General features: G+C 44.6%; 1 long non-coding RNA gene and 2 pseudogenes across 1 annotated transcript; 2 read left to right on the forward strand and 1 right to left on the reverse strand.

Moving 5' to 3' along the window:
* On the forward strand, positions 216-823 carry LOC110430806. Its single transcript, XR_002448191.1, has 2 exons — positions 216-611; positions 697-823. It is a non-coding gene; the product is annotated as an uncharacterized LOC110430806 (long non-coding RNA).
* LOC110431175 lies at positions 3,002-5,531 on the forward strand (annotated as a pseudogene).
* Positions 11,514-13,526, reverse strand: LOC110431176 (annotated as a pseudogene).

Consider the following 18,581-nt stretch of genomic DNA (forward strand, 5'->3'; position numbering starts at 1 on the left):
GATGATAAGTCGTTTCCAAGGAGATGAGATGGTGTACCATAGCTTTGATAGTGCAGTGGATGATCCTCATAACTATTACCCATCTGAGTTCCTCAACACTTTGACCCCCAACGGTCTCCCTCCACATGTGTTAAAACTCAAGATTGGGTGTCCGGTCATATTGCTAAGGAACATCGATCCCGCGGGTGGACTTTGCAATGGAACCAGGTTGGTGGTTCGAGGGTTCCAAAGAAATATTATCGATGCAGAAATTATGGTTGGAGACCATGCCGGAAAGCGAATCTTCCTACCACGGATTCCATTATGTCCCTCAGATGATGAGATGTTCCCGTTTCAGTTTAAGAGGAAGCAGTTTCCTATTAGACTCAGTTTTGCCATGACGATTAACAAAGCAGAGGGGCAGACTCTCCCCAATGTTGGTGTGTATTTGCCTGAACCAGTGTTCTCTCATGGTCAGCTGTATGTTGCACTATCTAGAGCCACTGCCAGATCGAATATTAGGATCCTTGTTGTCCCGCCCAGTGATAGGAATGATAAGAAAAAGAAGACAAAAATAAATGGTATATACACGAAAAATATTGTCTACAAGGAGGTCCTCACTCTATAAAAAGGTATTATCTGTTTTGTATAACTATTATATTTTCTTACATTTGTGTCCTTTGTTACTAACATTTATCATATTCATTTGCATTTCAGGTAGTAGAAGAAGTTTGTGAATAATAGGAGACAAGTAGTGTATGATGATCTTTTGGACATGTTACTGATTAGATGTACTCGTTATATTATAATATGTTTTCAATAACTATATGTGAATTTATGTTTATATTTAATTCATAACGTGATGATTATTATTTCTAATATGTTTCTTTTCTTCTATGATTAATATTTAGCTTTATGACAAATAAATTGTTAATGAATAGATGAGATTTTACATATGTTCTACACGTGTAGCTATTCATCATAAGATTCTATATATACCCGTAGCAACGCACGGGCACTTAACTAGTTATGAAACAATACTCTACTGCTCCTGAGCTTCACCCCGTGCTGCAGCCCGGGCAGCACGGGCCGTACGTCCGCCCCTGGATATCAATGATTTTAGAAATATATTTATTTAGACTAAATTAGTCAATAAACCACAACAAATTGAACAAGATTTAGTTTATAGACTATTGATTGATTTAGGTTTTAATAAAAACAATTTTTTTATAATCAATACTGGATCAACAATTTAGTGACAAATTTTTTTGTAGAGAAAATTAATTAATAGTGACCTTGTTTATTTTATTTTGACGTTTATATCTCTACACCTAAAAAGATAAAACTGGAGACGTCAACGGTCTTCAACGTGCCTCCTCTGCCTCCCTCTGCCTCCCCACCCAACTCCCTCAGCCAGCCAGCCTCTTGAAAAAAAAAACAGAGGCTTCTGCTGCGGTTTGCTTCTGACGGCTCCTCCACCGCCCCACCCCTCCCCAGCCGACTAGTGGCGAGCCATCTCCCCCAATAGAACACTGCTCTTAGCTATGAAGTTGTTAGGCCAGCGCGCACAACAACCTTAGGCGGGAATGTATAGATTTGGTGCACATGTATAGATCACTAAATATAGATAAAAAATAACAAATTGCACAGTTTATATGTAATTTACAAGACGAATCTTTTGAGCCTAATTATTCTATTATTGGACAATATTTGTCAAATACAAATGAAAGTGCTACGGTGTCCATTTTGCAAAAAAAATTAGAACTAAACAAGGCCTTGTTTACTTCCACCCAAAAACCCAAAATTTTTCAAGATTCCCCGTCACATCAAATGTTTAAACACATGCATAGAGTATTAAATATAGACAAAAATAAAAACTAACTACACAGTTTGGTCGAAATTTACGAGACGAATCTTTTAAGTCTAGTTAGTCTATGATTGGACAATAATTACCATAAACAAACAAAAGTGCTACAGTGTCCAATTTTTTTTGGTTCGGGAACTAAACACGGCCTAGTTCCCGAAGGAAAAAATTTCGTGACACTCTAGCAACTTCGTTTATTTATGATAATTATTGTCCAACTATGGACTAACTAGGCTCAAAAGATTCGTATCGTCAATTCCGACCAAACTGTGTAATTAGTTTTTATTTTTGTCTATATTTAATACTCCATGCATGCGTCTAAAGATTCGATGTGATGGGGAATCTTAAATTTTTTTGGGTTTTTGAATTTTTGGGTGGAAGTAAACAAGGCTATTTAATTTTGCAAAAAGTTTAGGGCCAAAATATTTTGGGCATGTTTACTTCTAAAATGCAAAATAGTAAAATTTTTGGCATTTGGCTCAAAATATTTTGGAACTAAACAAAGTTGTTTACTTCCAAAAAATTTTGCAAAATAGGAATAGTAGCACTTTCGTTTGTATTTGACAAATATTGTCCAATTATGGACTAACTAGACTCAAAAGATTCGTCTCGTCAATTCCGACCAAACTGTGCAATTAGTTTTTATTTTCATCTCTATTTAATACTTCAAGCATACGTTTAAAGATTCGATGTGACGGGGAATCTGAACAAATTTTGCAAAATTTTTGGGGAACTAAACAAGGCCTAAACAAGGCCCGGTAAGACGACGTGATGGCACAACAGTGTACTCCCTCCGTCCAAAGAAAGTGTCATTTTAGGTTTTTATGCCCACAAGTTTAACTCGATTTATAGAAAATTCATGTAATATTTGTTTCTCTAAATAATTTTTTTAAAAACTAGACTTAAAGGTCTTTTCAATGATACTAATTATGTACTATAAATATTAATATTTTTTTACTATATATTTAGTTAAAGTTATTTCTCGAAAAGCGCAAATGGCACTTATTTTGGGACGGAGGGAGTATTTCACAAGCAACCTGGTCCCACTCCCCTCGAGCATAGAATCGATATCGAGCTATATATGGTCCCAGATGCAGATTGGCAACACCCTCCAAAACCAACGGTTCCACGATGGGATCTTTAATTCAGCACGTGAACATGGCGCCCACCGATGTGTTTGGTGGCGCTGCATTGCTTGTACCAAGATGTGTCCATGTGCAGTTCGTAGGTGACATTCATGTATAGTTCGATTTAGGATGTAGTTCTTAGCTGACATTCACGCAACGGTGTATTTTCTGTTTTTTGTAGAGCTAAAAGAATTAACAATTACCACAAGTTTAGTTCTTGATACTAATAGTTGTAATATGAGGGTTGAATTTTTCTACTCACCTGGAAATATTTTTCTTCGCAATTACATTAAATATATATTTACGGTTTGCCTGAGATATTTTTCCTTATAATTTTGTCGTCTTTTTGCAGGTTTAGGTGGTGAGGAGAAATAGATGTGGAAAAACATGTTTGCAAGGGGCATGATTTCTTTGCGTGTTCGATTGGGGAAAAGTCTAATAAGTGATGCATATTCATCGTGAGCACCAGCAGTTTTCTAAATCTAGGTAAGAAAATTTGTAATAGGAGTTGAGTGGTTGTTGTGCACATGGTGTATTTTTACAAGGGGTCCAAATATGAGCTTGTTATAGCACACAATAAAAAAATGAAGCTAGGGCAGCATACTATGGTCAAGATGGATAAGCTGATCTGAAAATGGCTAAGATTGAGAGGACGCGTGACACTACATAGAGAAAGTGTGCTTTTAACTGTATGTATGCAAAACTATGTTATAATTATTGTTCAGGCACACATGCACTAATTTTTGTTTTACCCAATGAAATTATGTTGTGTGGAGACAGTGATTTTGCCATTTTGAGACATGAAAGTATGCAATAATGGTAGCTCAATTCTTGGTTATTTTGATTGTATTCTCTGTTATCCAGACGTGTCAAGAAAATGCTCACGACAGTCATAACCTCACTGTGCACCCACAACAATCAAGCCAACAAGTCAGCCAACCAACTAGTAGCGTTGTAGCCTGACTGCAAACCAAACACATGTGGACAAGCTGGTCATGCTTGGCCTGGTTCTTCTTCTCAACTAGGCCCATGCTGATCCACCTATCACATCGTGGAACTGAAAGTTTTAGATCACTTTGCCTACAGGGACTACAATAGATAGGGTTTAGGAGCTTGAGAAGGCCGTATTTCTTGGAATGTTGATCAGTGATATTCTTGGCTTGTTATTGCAGCAAAGCGGTGCAGCGAACTGTAATAGAGTTTAGCTAATGTTCATTTTGGTGGATTTCGACAAGGTGCATTTAACATTTCATTTCCACTTATATCAGTGATGCAAATCAATACATCATGTGTTTCTTTAACTTCATTATTGGCGCTAATATTGTTTAAAAAACTCTTCTTATGGAAGTAACAAATTATATTAACATATTTTTGTCATCCGTAGCAATGCACAGGCATTGGCTAGTTATGTAAAAAGGACCACATGCGTAGGAGTACATGTGGTAAAAAAATTGAACCAAAAAACCAAGCAAAAGAAAAAATCTGGATAAAAAATTGAAGAAAAAAGAAGAGAAACAGATAACCCGACGACAGAACGCAGCACGAGCTCTGGAACACGGCTAGAAAAATAAATGAAAAAAACGAAAGAAATCTTCTTTTTATCTCTTTATTATTTTTTCTATTCTACCTCTCATGTTTACCATTCTTGGTTTCCTGAGCCTTTTACCTGTATGCCATTATGAAAGATTGACCAAACTAGAAAGCCACTAAAAAGTTGTTTCGCACCGTAGTGCCCAACTTCATCTTCGGCTATACCCGTGTGCCATTTTGTCCCCATTCTCTTCGTTTTCTTCCATTTATGGGGTCTGACACGTAGGTCCCGGGTAACACAATGTCCTTCTTGCCCTTCCGGGCGCTTTGCCCTGTTTTCACATTTGACCGATCCCCTTCTGATTCGATTTCTCTAGACTCCAGAGCTCTCACTCTCCCCTCGTCTGTCGACCCTAGAGAGCATCGAATCAGCGGCAGCTACCGCATGCTAGTAATTGCTCGTTCCCCGGTTAGCAGCAGCATGGTAAACTCTGCTTTTGTGCTTGTGTTTGTGTAGTGGGTACTACCGCTGCAGCAGCTCCAAGGGGTGCCCTGTGAGGAAGCAGGTGGAGTGCAACCGCGCGGACCCCACCGTGCTGCTCGTCCACCTTCGACCACAACCATGAGGTGCTAAAGCCGAAGAGCAGCAGCCACCGGCGCCGAAGCCTGAGCCCGTGGTCGAGCAGGATGAGCTGGGTCCGGAGCATGAGCTGGCAGAAACAGAAGTGCCAGAGCAGCAGGAGCTGATGGAAGAGGAGTAGGAGCAGAAGGTCATCCCAGGTCTGGCCGGGCCGGATGCGGAAGCGGAACCGGAAGCAACCGCAACGGTGGCGTCGGCGGCAGCCGAGGAGGACAGAAGCTTCGACTTTGGGTGGTTCAACCAGTACCTGACGTGGCACCATTTGGCGCTATACGCGCTGCTGCTGCCATCGGAGGAGTGGGAGCGGGAGCTGCAGGAGGAAGACACCCTGTTCGCGGGGCTCGGCGATAAGTTTGCTCCCTACTCTGCTTTGCTTTTGATTCGGTCCTAGAAGTTTGCTCCCTGTTGTGACTTGTGAGCTTAGCATCCACCAAAATTGGCATTCAGTGGTATCGGGGATAAGAAAATTTTGTTGTTGAGACCAAGTAGCCTAGGGGCATTCAAGTCTATTACCAGGCCACTTAACTTCCGTTAGGCTTCAAAATGGATGGAATGGCACACGGGTATAGCCGAAGATGAAGTTGGGCACAACGGTGCAACAACTTTTTAGTGGCTTTCTGGTTTGATCGATCTTTCATAATGGCATACAGGTAAAAGGCTCTAGTTTCCTTGGCTTCTCCATCTTATCCAAATACCAGACCTCAAGTCAAGTCTCCTCCTCCCACACGGTTCCTTCAGTTCCATGTCTCTCTCGATGCCTCCGACTGATCCTCCTCCTGCTACCCACAGAGAAAGCCCACCCTCCCGAAGCGGGCAAGCTGGTGTAATACTCGATTTTAAGGACAAAACCAGATATACACCATATGTGAGTTTTAAAAGCCAAATCTCACATATAGCTACAAAATAAGGGGTAATATCAAAAGACAATGCATAAATTATATAACGAACGTAGTATAAAAGATATAACCTTTGATAGCAAACAGCGGATAGACAACATCAAACTTCGGGTATTAACTTCTCTCCACAGGATCCAACTGACTGGTTGAGCACAAGCCTAACATCTCCTGAAGTGTGGGGGAAATTGCAAGAGTGAGCACATATCGTACTCAACAAGTATAACCAGGGGTTCATGAGGCTCAAATGGCTGACACTGGTTTAACTGCATTTAGCTTTTAATAGTAGATAACATATTTAATCATTGGATAGCAATATCAAGGTAGCATACTAAATCCCATAACCACATGATCAATGTATACAAGAATTAAGAATAACACTTATAAACAACATAATAAACCATCATTTATCATCATTAGTCATGTTCATCAGAGTCCGCCTATTCTGTCAGTTTTCCGGGCCGCCCGTATCCGTGGGCACGGCTAGTATACCAGATTTAACACTCTGCAGAGGTTGTACATCTTTACCCATGAGTCGTGATTTACCCTTTCGCCCGAGGTTGCAAGTCTCTTAACCCCCTTCCTAGGGAGGTCGGCAGGGATCACTATGAAGCCTTTCAAAGGTTTCGTCTAACAAGTTAGGGCCATTAGATTCACTCGGCAGGCAGATATAGAGCCCCCCTTCCATGGCACATAACTCGCAGCCTATACGCATGGACAGAGGCCACACTATACCCAACGTGTCTAGCCATTCTTACGCCATTTAAGGTAACCGCTAACAAGCTAGAAAAAGGTCCTCATACTGAGCTAAAACCAGAGCCATGTAGCCCTCATGGTTGTACGAGTTGTCCCGACTTTTGCCAAGGGATAAGTCCTTATGGAGGGTCAAGATCAATCTAGCAAAAGCTAGAGTTCTTTCCACCCTTTATATTCAAGTTGCTAGAAAGCTTATTTTATTGTTTATTGTATATTCAAATATTCATGTCACAAGATCATGGATTAATAATCAAGCACTAGCAAGAACTACCCAAATGCATATCCAAATAGGTAACAAGGAATTCAGGATAACAATCATCTATGATTTTGCTAAGGTTATCAAGGTGAAAGCATGCATATGATATATAACGTATTAATTGTGTATAGGTAACAAGGATGATCCCAAGTTATACTTGCCTTGATCAAAGCTCTCCTGAGCCTGCTGGTCTTTAAAAGCTTGGTCTTGATCACCAACGTACGGCTCACCGTCTAATCCCAATCATCAATCAACAACACGCAATCCAATGTAGACAATCATACACGAAGCAAACAAGATATAATTAGAACATTACACCAAGCAGTGGTAAAACAAAGATAAAAGTTTATCAAAATAATCTACGCAGCGCTACGATCACACAAACGTAAAGTTCACGAAAATCGGAATTAAAACGTGAAAGATATGAATTTTCTAAGATTTCCTATAAAGAAATAATTAATTAAATAATACCAGGAAATTAGAAAGTTTCAAAACAGAGAATAAATAGTTCTAACATGTAGAGCTCGTAATTACGAATCTAACGGAATTTGAATGGACAAAAACGGGATTAAAATGAATATTTTATAAGCAATCTAAGTTCAGTGGTAATTCTGTAATTATTAGAAAGCGTATTTGAAACCTGCCGTCTAGATTACGCTTTCAAAACTAAGAAGCGCAAACTGCCCAAAACGCCAAGGACTGCGGAGTAAATAAGGAAAAGTTGCAGGGACTCTTAATGAAGATTTCCAGACGAAAGGGTATCTTCTGTTCTTGGCCTTTGATCTCAAATCCGACGGCCCAAAACAGCCAGGAGGGGGCGCAGGCGGTGGCCGGCCGATTCCCCCGCTCCGGCACGGTGGATTCCATTGCCGGCCGGAAGAAGCTCGCCGGCGACGACGGGCTTCTCGATTCCGAGCACCGTTTCGCGAAAGGAAAACACCATCGGAACGAAGAGCTCACCGCGAACTCGAGGAGGTGCTTCGCTGGGGCCGAAGAACGACGAGAGGAGCTCGCACCACGGAGATTAGGGCTCGGTTCCTCAACTTTGACGCAAAGAGGGAGCCGCGGGGTTGACCTAGGACGTTATATGGGTCTCGGTTTGCGCGTTTGGGAAGGAAATCCCGAGAACTCAGGCCTCGGTTCGATCCGGCCGAGTCCGTCTCGCCCACGACGCTGGGAAGAAGATGGGAGGGGGCGAGACACTGCCGGGTGGGGTCGGTTGTCAGCGACTGAGAGAGAAGGGGGAGGCGCTGTGCTGCGGGGCCGGCTCGTCAGCGAGCCAAGGCAGAGGGGCGCGCCCGCCAGGCCACGCGCGGGCTGGGCCGAGGAAAGGGAGTGGGCCGGGGCGCGGGGGAGGGGAGAAGAAAGAGCAGGCCGGGGGAAGTGAGGGGAGCTGGGCCTCGGCCTGGATCCCAGGGGCTTTCTCTTTTTTTTTCTAATTTCTTTTCTGTTTTGTTTTATTTTTTTTTTCAAAGCCTTTTCAGAAAGGATTTTGAGGACAATTAAATACAAACCAAATACAATCAACACAAAATAAAATATGTCTCAGCATGAATGCACAAAATCATGTTACTAAGCTTATGATAAATTTTAATTTTCACAAAAATTATTTATTTGCTACATTAAATGCTCACTAAAATTCTTAAATAATTCAAATTAAATCCTATTAATTAAAATTCAAAATTTTGGGTGTTACAGCTGGCCTCCTCACCGTTGTGTATGGCCACGCACCATCGTCAGCGGGAGCCCAACCATGTCGTAGCATGGTAGTATGGCACTGCACGACCGCCTCCGCACCACCCCCAACACTCACACTTGCCTACGCCTCCCTGAAAACCCAAGTTTGGTTTTGGTAATTAATGACACCAAGTTGCTAATGCCTTGTGTTTAAGTGATTTGAGTTAGGCATAGCAACACATGTGATGAAGGTGCATGGTGGCATGGAAAGGTGGCCACATGATCACAAAGGGATGAAGCATGAAGTGAAGATCATGGTGATAGATGAGGAGCAAAGTTATCAAGGCAAAGGTATAAACATAGGGTTTTACTTTTGCCGGTCTAAGGTGAGTAGAGAAGTGATTGACCGGGTTTAGGATAGATAGCCGACTATCAAGAGGGGAAATCATGGTCATCTCTCAAATCAAGTGCTACTAGGTCCATATCTTGAACATATGCATTAGGATCTAGTAAAGTGTTGACTTAACTCCTTTGGGAAAATGTTTGTGAAAAGCTAACACACATGCACTTTGGTGGTGGACACTTGTTGGTGTTAGCACATTTGCAAAGGAGGTGGTTTTCCTAGGGTTGAAGAGGTGTGGGTTCCTCTCTCCCTCCCACCAAGCTTGCGAGGCGGGATTCGGCGCTTTTGAGAAAAATAAGTGTATATTTTCTATTGCGCCGGTGGGAAATTTGGAGAAGTCGCGGGAGTGTTTTCTCAGTGAGAAACACTCACCGGACGCTGAGTGTGGAGGCACCGGACGCTGGCCTCAGAGTCCGGTGTGCTTGACCCTGCTAGGGTTGAGCACCGGACGCACTCTGAGAGCGTCCGGTGTGAGGGTGTTTTGCGACCCTCTCTGCGCATGGGTCCGGTGAGCACCGAACGCTACCGGTGCTTAGCGTCCGGTGACCCGCAGGATTGCGGAACTCTCTGCGCATGAGTCCGGTGTGCACCGGACGCGTCCGGTGTGGACCTGCAGAGCGTCCGGTGTGTTGCAGGTAGCCGTTAGAATCTGACACGCAAGATTCAGGACAGACACGTGGCCAACTCCAGTGCACCGGACGCAGGGAGTCGAGCGTCCGGTGCTCACTTGGTAGCGTCCAGTGCCCCCGTTTTCAGCCCAGTGAAAACAGCCAACGACTAGTTTCTTTGAGGGGCTTATAAATAGTTGGTGGCCGGCTTTGGGAGGTTCTCTCTTGCACATTTGATTACTTGAGACATACATTGAGCTAGAGAACACTCCCTCCACTCATCTCCTTGCTTGATTGCTCATCCTAGTGAGATTGAGTGAGATTCAAGTGCATTGCTTTGAGAGTTGCATTTAGTGGCACTTGATTCTTGAGTTTGCTGCGGATTTCTTGTTACTCTTGGGTGTTTCCCGACGCCCTAGATGGCTTGGAGCAGCGGTGGTGTTGAGCTCGTGATTGGAGATTGTTTCGAGCCTCACCAAGTGATTTGTGAGGGGTTCTTGAGCCTTCCCCGCGGGAGATCACAATTGGCTACTCTAGTGGATTGCTCGTGGCTTGGAGGATCCCCATCTTGTGAGTGGATGTGCGGCACCCGCTGAGGGTTTGGCTTTGGATTGCCAATTAGCTCGTGATCCATCAAGTGGGTGTATCGCCACAACGAGGACTAGCTTGCCGGGAAGCAAGTGAACCTCGGTAAAAAATCTTGTGTCATCTCTTGCCAAGGATTCTCTTGTGATTGTGAGTGATTGGTTGGATATATCTCTACTCTACAACGTTGGTATAACAATCACTCTTCACTCCTTTACTTACTTGTTTAGTTTAGTCTTCTTGTTTAGGAGTGTAGCAAGTTTCTTGTTGTGCTTTCTTGTTGTAACTAGTGTTTAGTTTTCTTGCTAGACTTGTGTAGGTGGCTTGCATAGCTTAGTCGTGCTAGTGCTAGAATAGCTTCGCCTTTTGTTTTACTAATCAACTTGTCTAGTTGAAGTTTGTAGAAATTTTAAATAGGCTATTCACCCCCCCTCTAGCCATTTGGACCTTTCACTCCCTCCCTTGCCGCTCCATCACCCCGTCTCCTCCCCCGCCTCGCCCCACCGTGGCACTTCCTCCCCTCCCCATGCATCTCATCGGACTCACCAGCACTGGCCGTGGTTACAAAATGTGTTTGGGTGCAGATCCAACTACGGTGAGCGCTGAGCCTATGGCGTGACGGAGTAGCAAGGGAGGGAGGCGTAGGCAAGTGTGAGTGTTGGGGGTAGTGTGGAGGCGGCCGTGTAGTGCCATACTACCGTGCTAGGACGTGGTTGGGCTCCCGCTGATGATGGTGTGTGGCCGGATGCGACGGTGGGGAGGCCAGCTTGCCCGCTTCGGGGGGGTGGGCTTTCTCTGTGCGTAGCAGGGGGTGGATCGGTCGAAGGCATCAAGAGGGACATGGAACTGAAGGAACCGTGTGGGAGGAGGAGACTTGACTTGAGGTCTGGTATTTGGATAAGATGGAGAAGCCAAGGAAACGAGAGCCTTTTACCTGTATGCCATTATGAAAGATCGATCAAACTAGGAAGCCACTAAAAAGTTGTTTCGTACCGTTGTGCCCAACTTCATCTTCGGCTATACCCGTGTGTCATTCCGTCCATTTTGAAGCCTAACGGCAGTTAAGTGGCCTGGCAATAGACTTGAATGCCCCTGGGGTACTTGGTCTCGAGAACAAAATTTTCTTCTCCCCAATACCACTGACTGCCAATTTTGGTGGATGCTAAGCTCACAAGTCACAACAGGGAGCAAACTTCTAGGACCGAATCAAAAGCAAAGCAGAGTAGGGAGCAAACTTCTCGTCAAGCCCCGCGAACAGGGCGTCTTCCCCCTGCAGCTCCCACTCCCACTCCTCCAGCGGCAGCAGCTGCGCGTACAGCGCCGGACGGTGCCACGTCGGGTACTAGTCGAACCACCCAAAGTCGAAGCTTTCACCCTCCTCGGCTACCGCCAGTGCCACCGTTGCGGTTGCTTCTAGTTCTGGTTCCGCTTTCGGCCCGGCCAGACCTGGGATGACCTTCTGCTCCTGCTCCTCTTCCACCGACTCCTGCTACTCTAGCACTTCTGTTTCTGCCAGCTCATGCTCCGGACCCAGCTCATCCTGCTCGACCATGGGCACAGGCTTCGGCACCGGTGGCTGCTACTCTTCGGCTGCGGCGCCTCGTGGTTGTGGTTGAAGGTGTAGGTAACGAGCAGCACAGTGGGGTCCGCACGGCTGCGCTCCACCTGCTTCCTCGCCGGTCACCCCTTAGAGCTGCTGCAGCGGTAGTACCCACTGCACAAACACAAGCACAAAAGCAGAGTTTACCATGCTGCTGCTAACCGGGGAACGAGCAATTACTGGCATGCGGTAGCTACCGTTGATTCGATTCTCTCTTGCGGATGTTTGGTTCTCGGGCGATCGCGATGCTCAGTGGCTTCCGAGAGGAGCACACGCTCGCGATGTTTGGTTCCCAGGCGCTCGTGATGCTCAATCGTAGTAGAGGAGACCATGTGTTTGATGAAATGTCTAAGAGGGGTGAGCTCACCAGAATAAAGAAGAGGTAATTGTATGCAGTACAAATCAGACAACCAAACACATTTAGTTGTTGACCAAGCTTAGTTAATACATACAACCAAATAAGTCTATCCTGGCTTGTTACAGGCAGGCTTGAGCTAGCTTGGCCTAGTTTTACTAGCCAGGCTTACAGAGGACACAAACCAAACACACAAGGAAAGAAGGGCGGGCCGGGCGAGGTCAGCAATGAAGGTGAGCAGCTGGCGTCCCATCATCATGGCTTCGCTAGTGCTGCTAGGCCTGCTGCTATTTTTTTATGAGGGCCTGTTGCTGTTGGTGGGGCAGCAGGAGGCTCACACCGCTGACGGCGCCTAGGCACGAAACAGACTCCTCGATCCTCGTCTCTCGGCTCGGCCCACGAGCCAGCGCCACGCGTCTCCTAGTTTCCTCTTCCGGACCGATCGCACCAAGCGTGCCAAGCGAGGCTAGACGAAATTTTACTCCATACCAAATTTAAGGCTAAAATTTTGCCTCTTTAGTATTAGTTTCGCTCTTTGCGTTGTGTGTTCCTCGGGTACAACAACAAACACAAAGGCTTCAAATGCCTTGATCCATTTGTTGGGCGAGTATATATCTCATGTGATGTAGTTTTTGATGAACAAGTGTTTCCCTTTTCACAACTACATCCAAACGCTGGTGCTTGGCTTAGAGATGAATTTGATCTTTTACCTGATGTTCTTAAGAATCCGTCATCATCTGTTGGGGATGCATTACTCCGTGATCAATCAATGGTTAATGTTATGCCTACTAATGCACAGTCAAGTGTTGCTCGAGTTTTGGATCATGCAGGTTCAAATCTGGGCTTAAATGGTGCAAAAATGAGTGCAAACACTCATCATTTCATGTGTCCGCTACAAGCCAACGGCCACGCCACGTTTTTCGAGGCAGATTCACCTGTGCTGACGACGGACATGGTTGTGCAATCTTCACCGGATCGGAGCCCGATCCGCCTACGCCTGATACGCCTACCTCCTTGCAGCGTAGGCCCTCCGGGTCGGACACGACAGCGCCATCCTCTCTGAGATCGCTGCCCGGATCTTCTACGCCTGCTTCGTCTGCTTCACCAAGCAGCATGGCGTCCTCTTCAGCGCAATTAGATCCGGACTCTACGGATGGGGGGTCACACAATCTCTCAACGGGATCTTCTGCGCCCGCTGCACCTGTGAACCCGGCACCATCTTCCTCAGCTTCTACCGCACCAGCTGCTCCCATGGGTAGACCCGGTCCCACTACATGGCTTCGGCAAGGTATCTCCAAACCAAAAACTTACATAGATGGTATGGTACGCTGGGGCATCATGAGTACCATTGTTCCCGATGAACCCACAACTATAGGTGAGGCTTTTGGGGATTCCAAATGGGTAACTGCTATGGATCATGAACACTCCGCTTTGCTTAGAAATAAAACTTGGCACTTAGTTCCTCCACCCAAAGGGAAAAATATTATTGGTTGCAAATGGGTATATAAGGTCAAAAGGAAAGCTGATGGCAGCATTAATAGATATAAAGCCCGCCTTGTTGCCAAAGGATATAAGCAGAGGTACGGTATAGATTATGAGGATACATTTAGTCCAGTTGTCAAAGCTGCCACAATTCATTTGATTCTTTCCTTAGCTGTGTCTAAAGGCTGGAGCTTGCGCCAATTAGATGTTTAGAATGTGTTTCCGCATGGTCTTCTTGAGGAGGAAGTCTACATGCATCAACCCCCGGGGTACCAAGACCGTGAACATCCTAATTATGTTTGCAAGTTGGACAAGGCTATCTATGGTCTCAAGCAGGCACCACGGGCCTGGTATGCGCGGCTGTGTAACAAGTTGATTCAACTCGGCTTTACACCATCCAAGGGTGACACTTCATTATTTTATTATAACAAAGATGGTCTTGTCATATTTGTTCTTATTTATGTTGATGACATTATGGTTGCTAGTTCTTCTGATACAGCGACTACTACCGTACTTTGAGATCTTGAGAAAGACTTTACACTAAGGCCTCGTTCGACACCACCGGATTGGCCCCGTTCCGGGCCCGTTCCGGATGGATTGCTCCGGCCTGTTTTCAATCCAGCTGTAAATAAAAATGTGTGTTCGTTTCAGCCCGGTCTGAAAACAAAACTGGCCCAGAACGAAAACGGGCTTCACATATCCTTGGCCCAGAACGAAAACGGGCTTCACATATCCTTGTGTCCATGGCCAGGAACAAAAGCGGACCATCCTACCTCCGGAACGAATCCAACTCCGGAGCCGACGGCTCTAACTCGAGCAGAGGCGACGGCGGGGCGATGCGAGGCGACTGTGGGGCGACGCCAGGCGACCGCGGCGTGGCGCACGGCGACACGAGGTGTCGCAACGGCGACCCTACGTCCTTCCCCTTCCTGTTTCTCGCCGGTGATCCCCTTGCTCTTCCCTTCTCTCCCCTTCATCTGGACATGTATTTTAGGGTTCTTGATTCGGTTCTTACGTGTCTCGTCTTGGATCCGGAGTATTTGGCATATTTGGGTATTCTTGCTGGCATCTACTAGGAGCCCGTGTGCGTGCTTGTGACCCGTTAGATCCTGATTAGGTTTTCGTGCTTCCTGTACCATGTAAATCCAATGTGATTGTAGTTGCCTTGTTGCTAATAATGCTAAGCCTATTGAATATTGAATTCCTAACTAGTGTCATGGTGCGGTTTTTGTGTCGTTGGACTGGACGGTAGCAGGTGGCTGGCTTCTCTCTGCGTTAGTTGCGTAAGTACGCCCTGTTTCGCTAACCACCTCTGTCTGTAGCATGCTCTCTGTGTAGCAGGAGGAACGAAGGTTTGGCCTCTTTTTGTCTTCCCTGACAACGATGTGATGATCTGATCACGTGGGGCCGCGTCGGGTTTTATGTGACAGGATTGCGTTTGTGAGCTGTTGGTGTGTGTGTGTCATCAAGTGGTGATCGATCGATGAGAAGCCAAAAGGAGATTTTGTAGCGCTTTGTCAGGCAGCTGGGCGCTCTTGGCTCTGCGCTGCCTCACTGAGATGCTGCTAGCCCTGCCACTTTCGCAGCTGGCTGTGCTATGGACGTATGGTACATGTGCATGCTGAAGCAATGTTTAGAATCTCCCTGAGATTGAGCCCTGAGGCAAGGCAATGATGATGGCTAGTGAGAACTGAGAAGAGCCATATGAGTGGGATCGGAGGAGAGCACAAGTGCAGAACGACCATGCCACTGAATCAGGCACGCACAAAGCATATTTCAGATGCCTTATTTTTTGAATACTGAAGCATAGTATTAGATGCCTTATTTTTTTAGTTAGGATCTCCTTCTCACTCCAAAGTATAGTTGGTGTATACTTGGCCTTTCCCACTGTAGTTTGCTACCATCAGTCAGTTGCGAGCACACAAATATATTGTTTGCTAGTGGTGTTGAATTCTGTCTTGATTTTTTCAGTCCAAAATTCACTTGACCTCTGCTGCTCATACACTTTGTAGTAATGTGCATGATGTTTTTTCAGTCCATGTTGTTTTGGGACTGACAGGGGGTGATTTTGGTGCACTGGGAGGAGATGCGATTTAACATAATTGTAGTAATGTGCATGATGGGGTATAGCTCTACAATGTGTAGATATGATTTGATTAGGGAATGGACCACCATTTGGTAGTTGCTACTGCAGTATATGCAGACTTTATCGATCAGTATTCAGTCCTATTATACAGTAGCAACTATGCTTGTTTTCTTATTAATTGTAGCTATTTCTTGTTACTTGTAGCACTATTATGCATCCTCCAGTACTATTCAGTTTCCAAAAATCTAGCATGCTATGCTAAATGTAGCTATTTATTGTTATTTGTAGATCTCTCCACCACCATTTAGAGTTGGGGAAGGTGAACCTCCGCCTTCGTGGGATCCGGTACCAACTCCAAAAGGTACACTAGAATATTTAGCTTCTATATGACATGGTTAATAATATTTAGCTTCTTTATGACTATAAAATTATATGCTTCAGTTCTACAATGAGTCTATCACTGCGAGATCGCATTAGAAAGAGGAGGGAGGAGGAAGATGATGACATGATGTTATTTATTTTCCCTACCTTATATCTTATGAGTTCTATTAGAGGGGGAGAAAGGAGGAAACGCCATACTTCGGAAGAAACAGGCGAGGTTAAAGTTCGTAGACTCCTCGAGGGACATGTCAAGAACTGTCAAGTTGCATTTAGGATGGAACCATACATCTTTAGAGAATTGGCAACTTACCTTAGAAGGAAAAGGCTTGATGTTGATACTAGGATCACGGTGGAGGAGAAGTTGGGTTTCTTCCTATATATGTTAAGTCACAATGCCTCGTATGAGGATCTCCAAGTATTCTTTGGGCACAGTAATGACACCTTTGAGTAGGATTAGACTAGTTATCTACTAGTTTAAATTATGCTTTGGATTGTGCACTTTTGTGATGGTTTGTGTGAGAAAAGATTGTAATTTCATGAGTGGATCATGAGAGCATTTTGGTGCACCTTGTCACTTTTGGCACTAGCTAGCATATCCTTTATAGACTTGCAGATCAAGAACCTCAAAATATGGGAGATTTTATCTATCTCATTTTGCTGTAATGTACTCCGTATAAGAGCATGTGTTTGCTGTTGCTGCAAAGTATTTGCAATGTATTTTATGCAGTACTCAAACACTTGTGATAGTTGGTACATGGTTGAAGATCCCTGCCCAGAAAAAGAGGTGTTTCTTAGTGCCCCAAGCAATATCTGTTTTAGATCCCTACCTAACCGAACAGCATATGGTTGAAATAGGGATTAATTACAGACAAGAAATTGTTACAGGGTGGGAACGAGTGACTAAAGGATCTAGGGACTCTTCATTATTTCCTTGGCATAGAGGTAAACAGTTGGATGATGGTCTGGTCATGTCACAAACTCGGTATGCTACTGATATTTTGAAGCGCTCGGGCATGAGTAAGTGCAAATCTATTGATACACCTGTGTGCATCAAAGAAAAGTTGAGTGTTGCAGGTGGATCAAGCCTTAGTCCTGAGGATTCCACTAAATACAGAAGTATGGTGGGTGCACTACAATATCTTACATTAGCTACACCAGATATCTCATATGCGGTTAACAAAGTGTGCCAATATCTTCATTCTCCCACTATGACACATTTGAGTGCGGTGAAGAGGATACTACGATATGTGCAAGGAACATTACATATGGGTCTGAAGATCAGGCCGTGTGACTCTATGATAGTAAGTGCATTTTCTGATGCAGACTGGGTTGGTTGTGTTGATGACAGGAGATCCGCTGGTGGGTTTGCTATCTTCCTTGGTTCAAATTTGATCTCTTGGAGTGCTCGGAAACAGCCTACAGTCTCAAGGTCGAGCACTGAAGCTGAGTACAAGGCTTTAGCTAATGCCACAGCGGAATTGATGTGGGTTCAACAATTGCTACGTGAGCTTGGAATTTCACATCAGCCAGTGGGTCAGTTATCATGCGATAATATTGGTGCAAGATATCTCTCTGCAAACCCGGTGTTTCATGCTCGCACAAAACATATAGAGATAGATTTTTCACTTTGTTCGTGAGAGGGTAGCTCAAAAGTTGCTTGACATATGATATATACACACTTATGATCAGCTTGCAGATGGGTTCACCAAGCCTATGGCGTTTTGCAAGATGAAGTTCTTTAGAGACAATCTCAACCTTGTCAGTGGCTGAGATTGAGGAAGGGTGTTAGACAATAGATTGTAATCTAGGTACTTGTACCATAAGTCTCGGTATAGGTAGTTGAGATCCAAGAGGTTGTTGTAACTATATCTCCACTTTGTAAGCGCCACGCAGAGGACTGTTCTCTGCCTAATATAACACGCACCGAGAGACCCAGGAAGGGTTAACTCTCGTTCACCCAATTTCTACAGACACTTCCTTTATATATGCATCAATTAAGTGGTTTGAAAGATTCGAAGGGAGGGATGGCTAAAGCTTTGAGTCAAGCAGTTGTTTGAGTGCAAACTCGGCACTACTCCCTCCCTCTCAAAAATATTATTATCTTGTTTGACCGTCCATTTTATTAAAATTTTTCACATAAATATCATTCATTTTGATATGACTTATTTGATCATTAGAGATGTTAGCATTTAGCTAGTGTTAGTGGTAGACCTCTTTCCATACATGATCATGCATATGTGTTGTACTAAACATAGAGCATAGTCATAGATTAGATTCCTGTCTTTGGGCCTTTGTATGGTTGTAACAGCTCGTCTCTTGTAAGCCACAGTGGGGGCTCTTCCCACCTTCTATTTAACAC

Source organism: Sorghum bicolor, chromosome 10, assembly GCF_000003195.3.
Source record: "Sorghum bicolor cultivar BTx623 chromosome 10, Sorghum_bicolor_NCBIv3, whole genome shotgun sequence".
In the NCBI taxonomy this organism is placed as follows: domain Eukaryota; kingdom Viridiplantae; phylum Streptophyta; class Magnoliopsida; order Poales; family Poaceae; genus Sorghum; species Sorghum bicolor.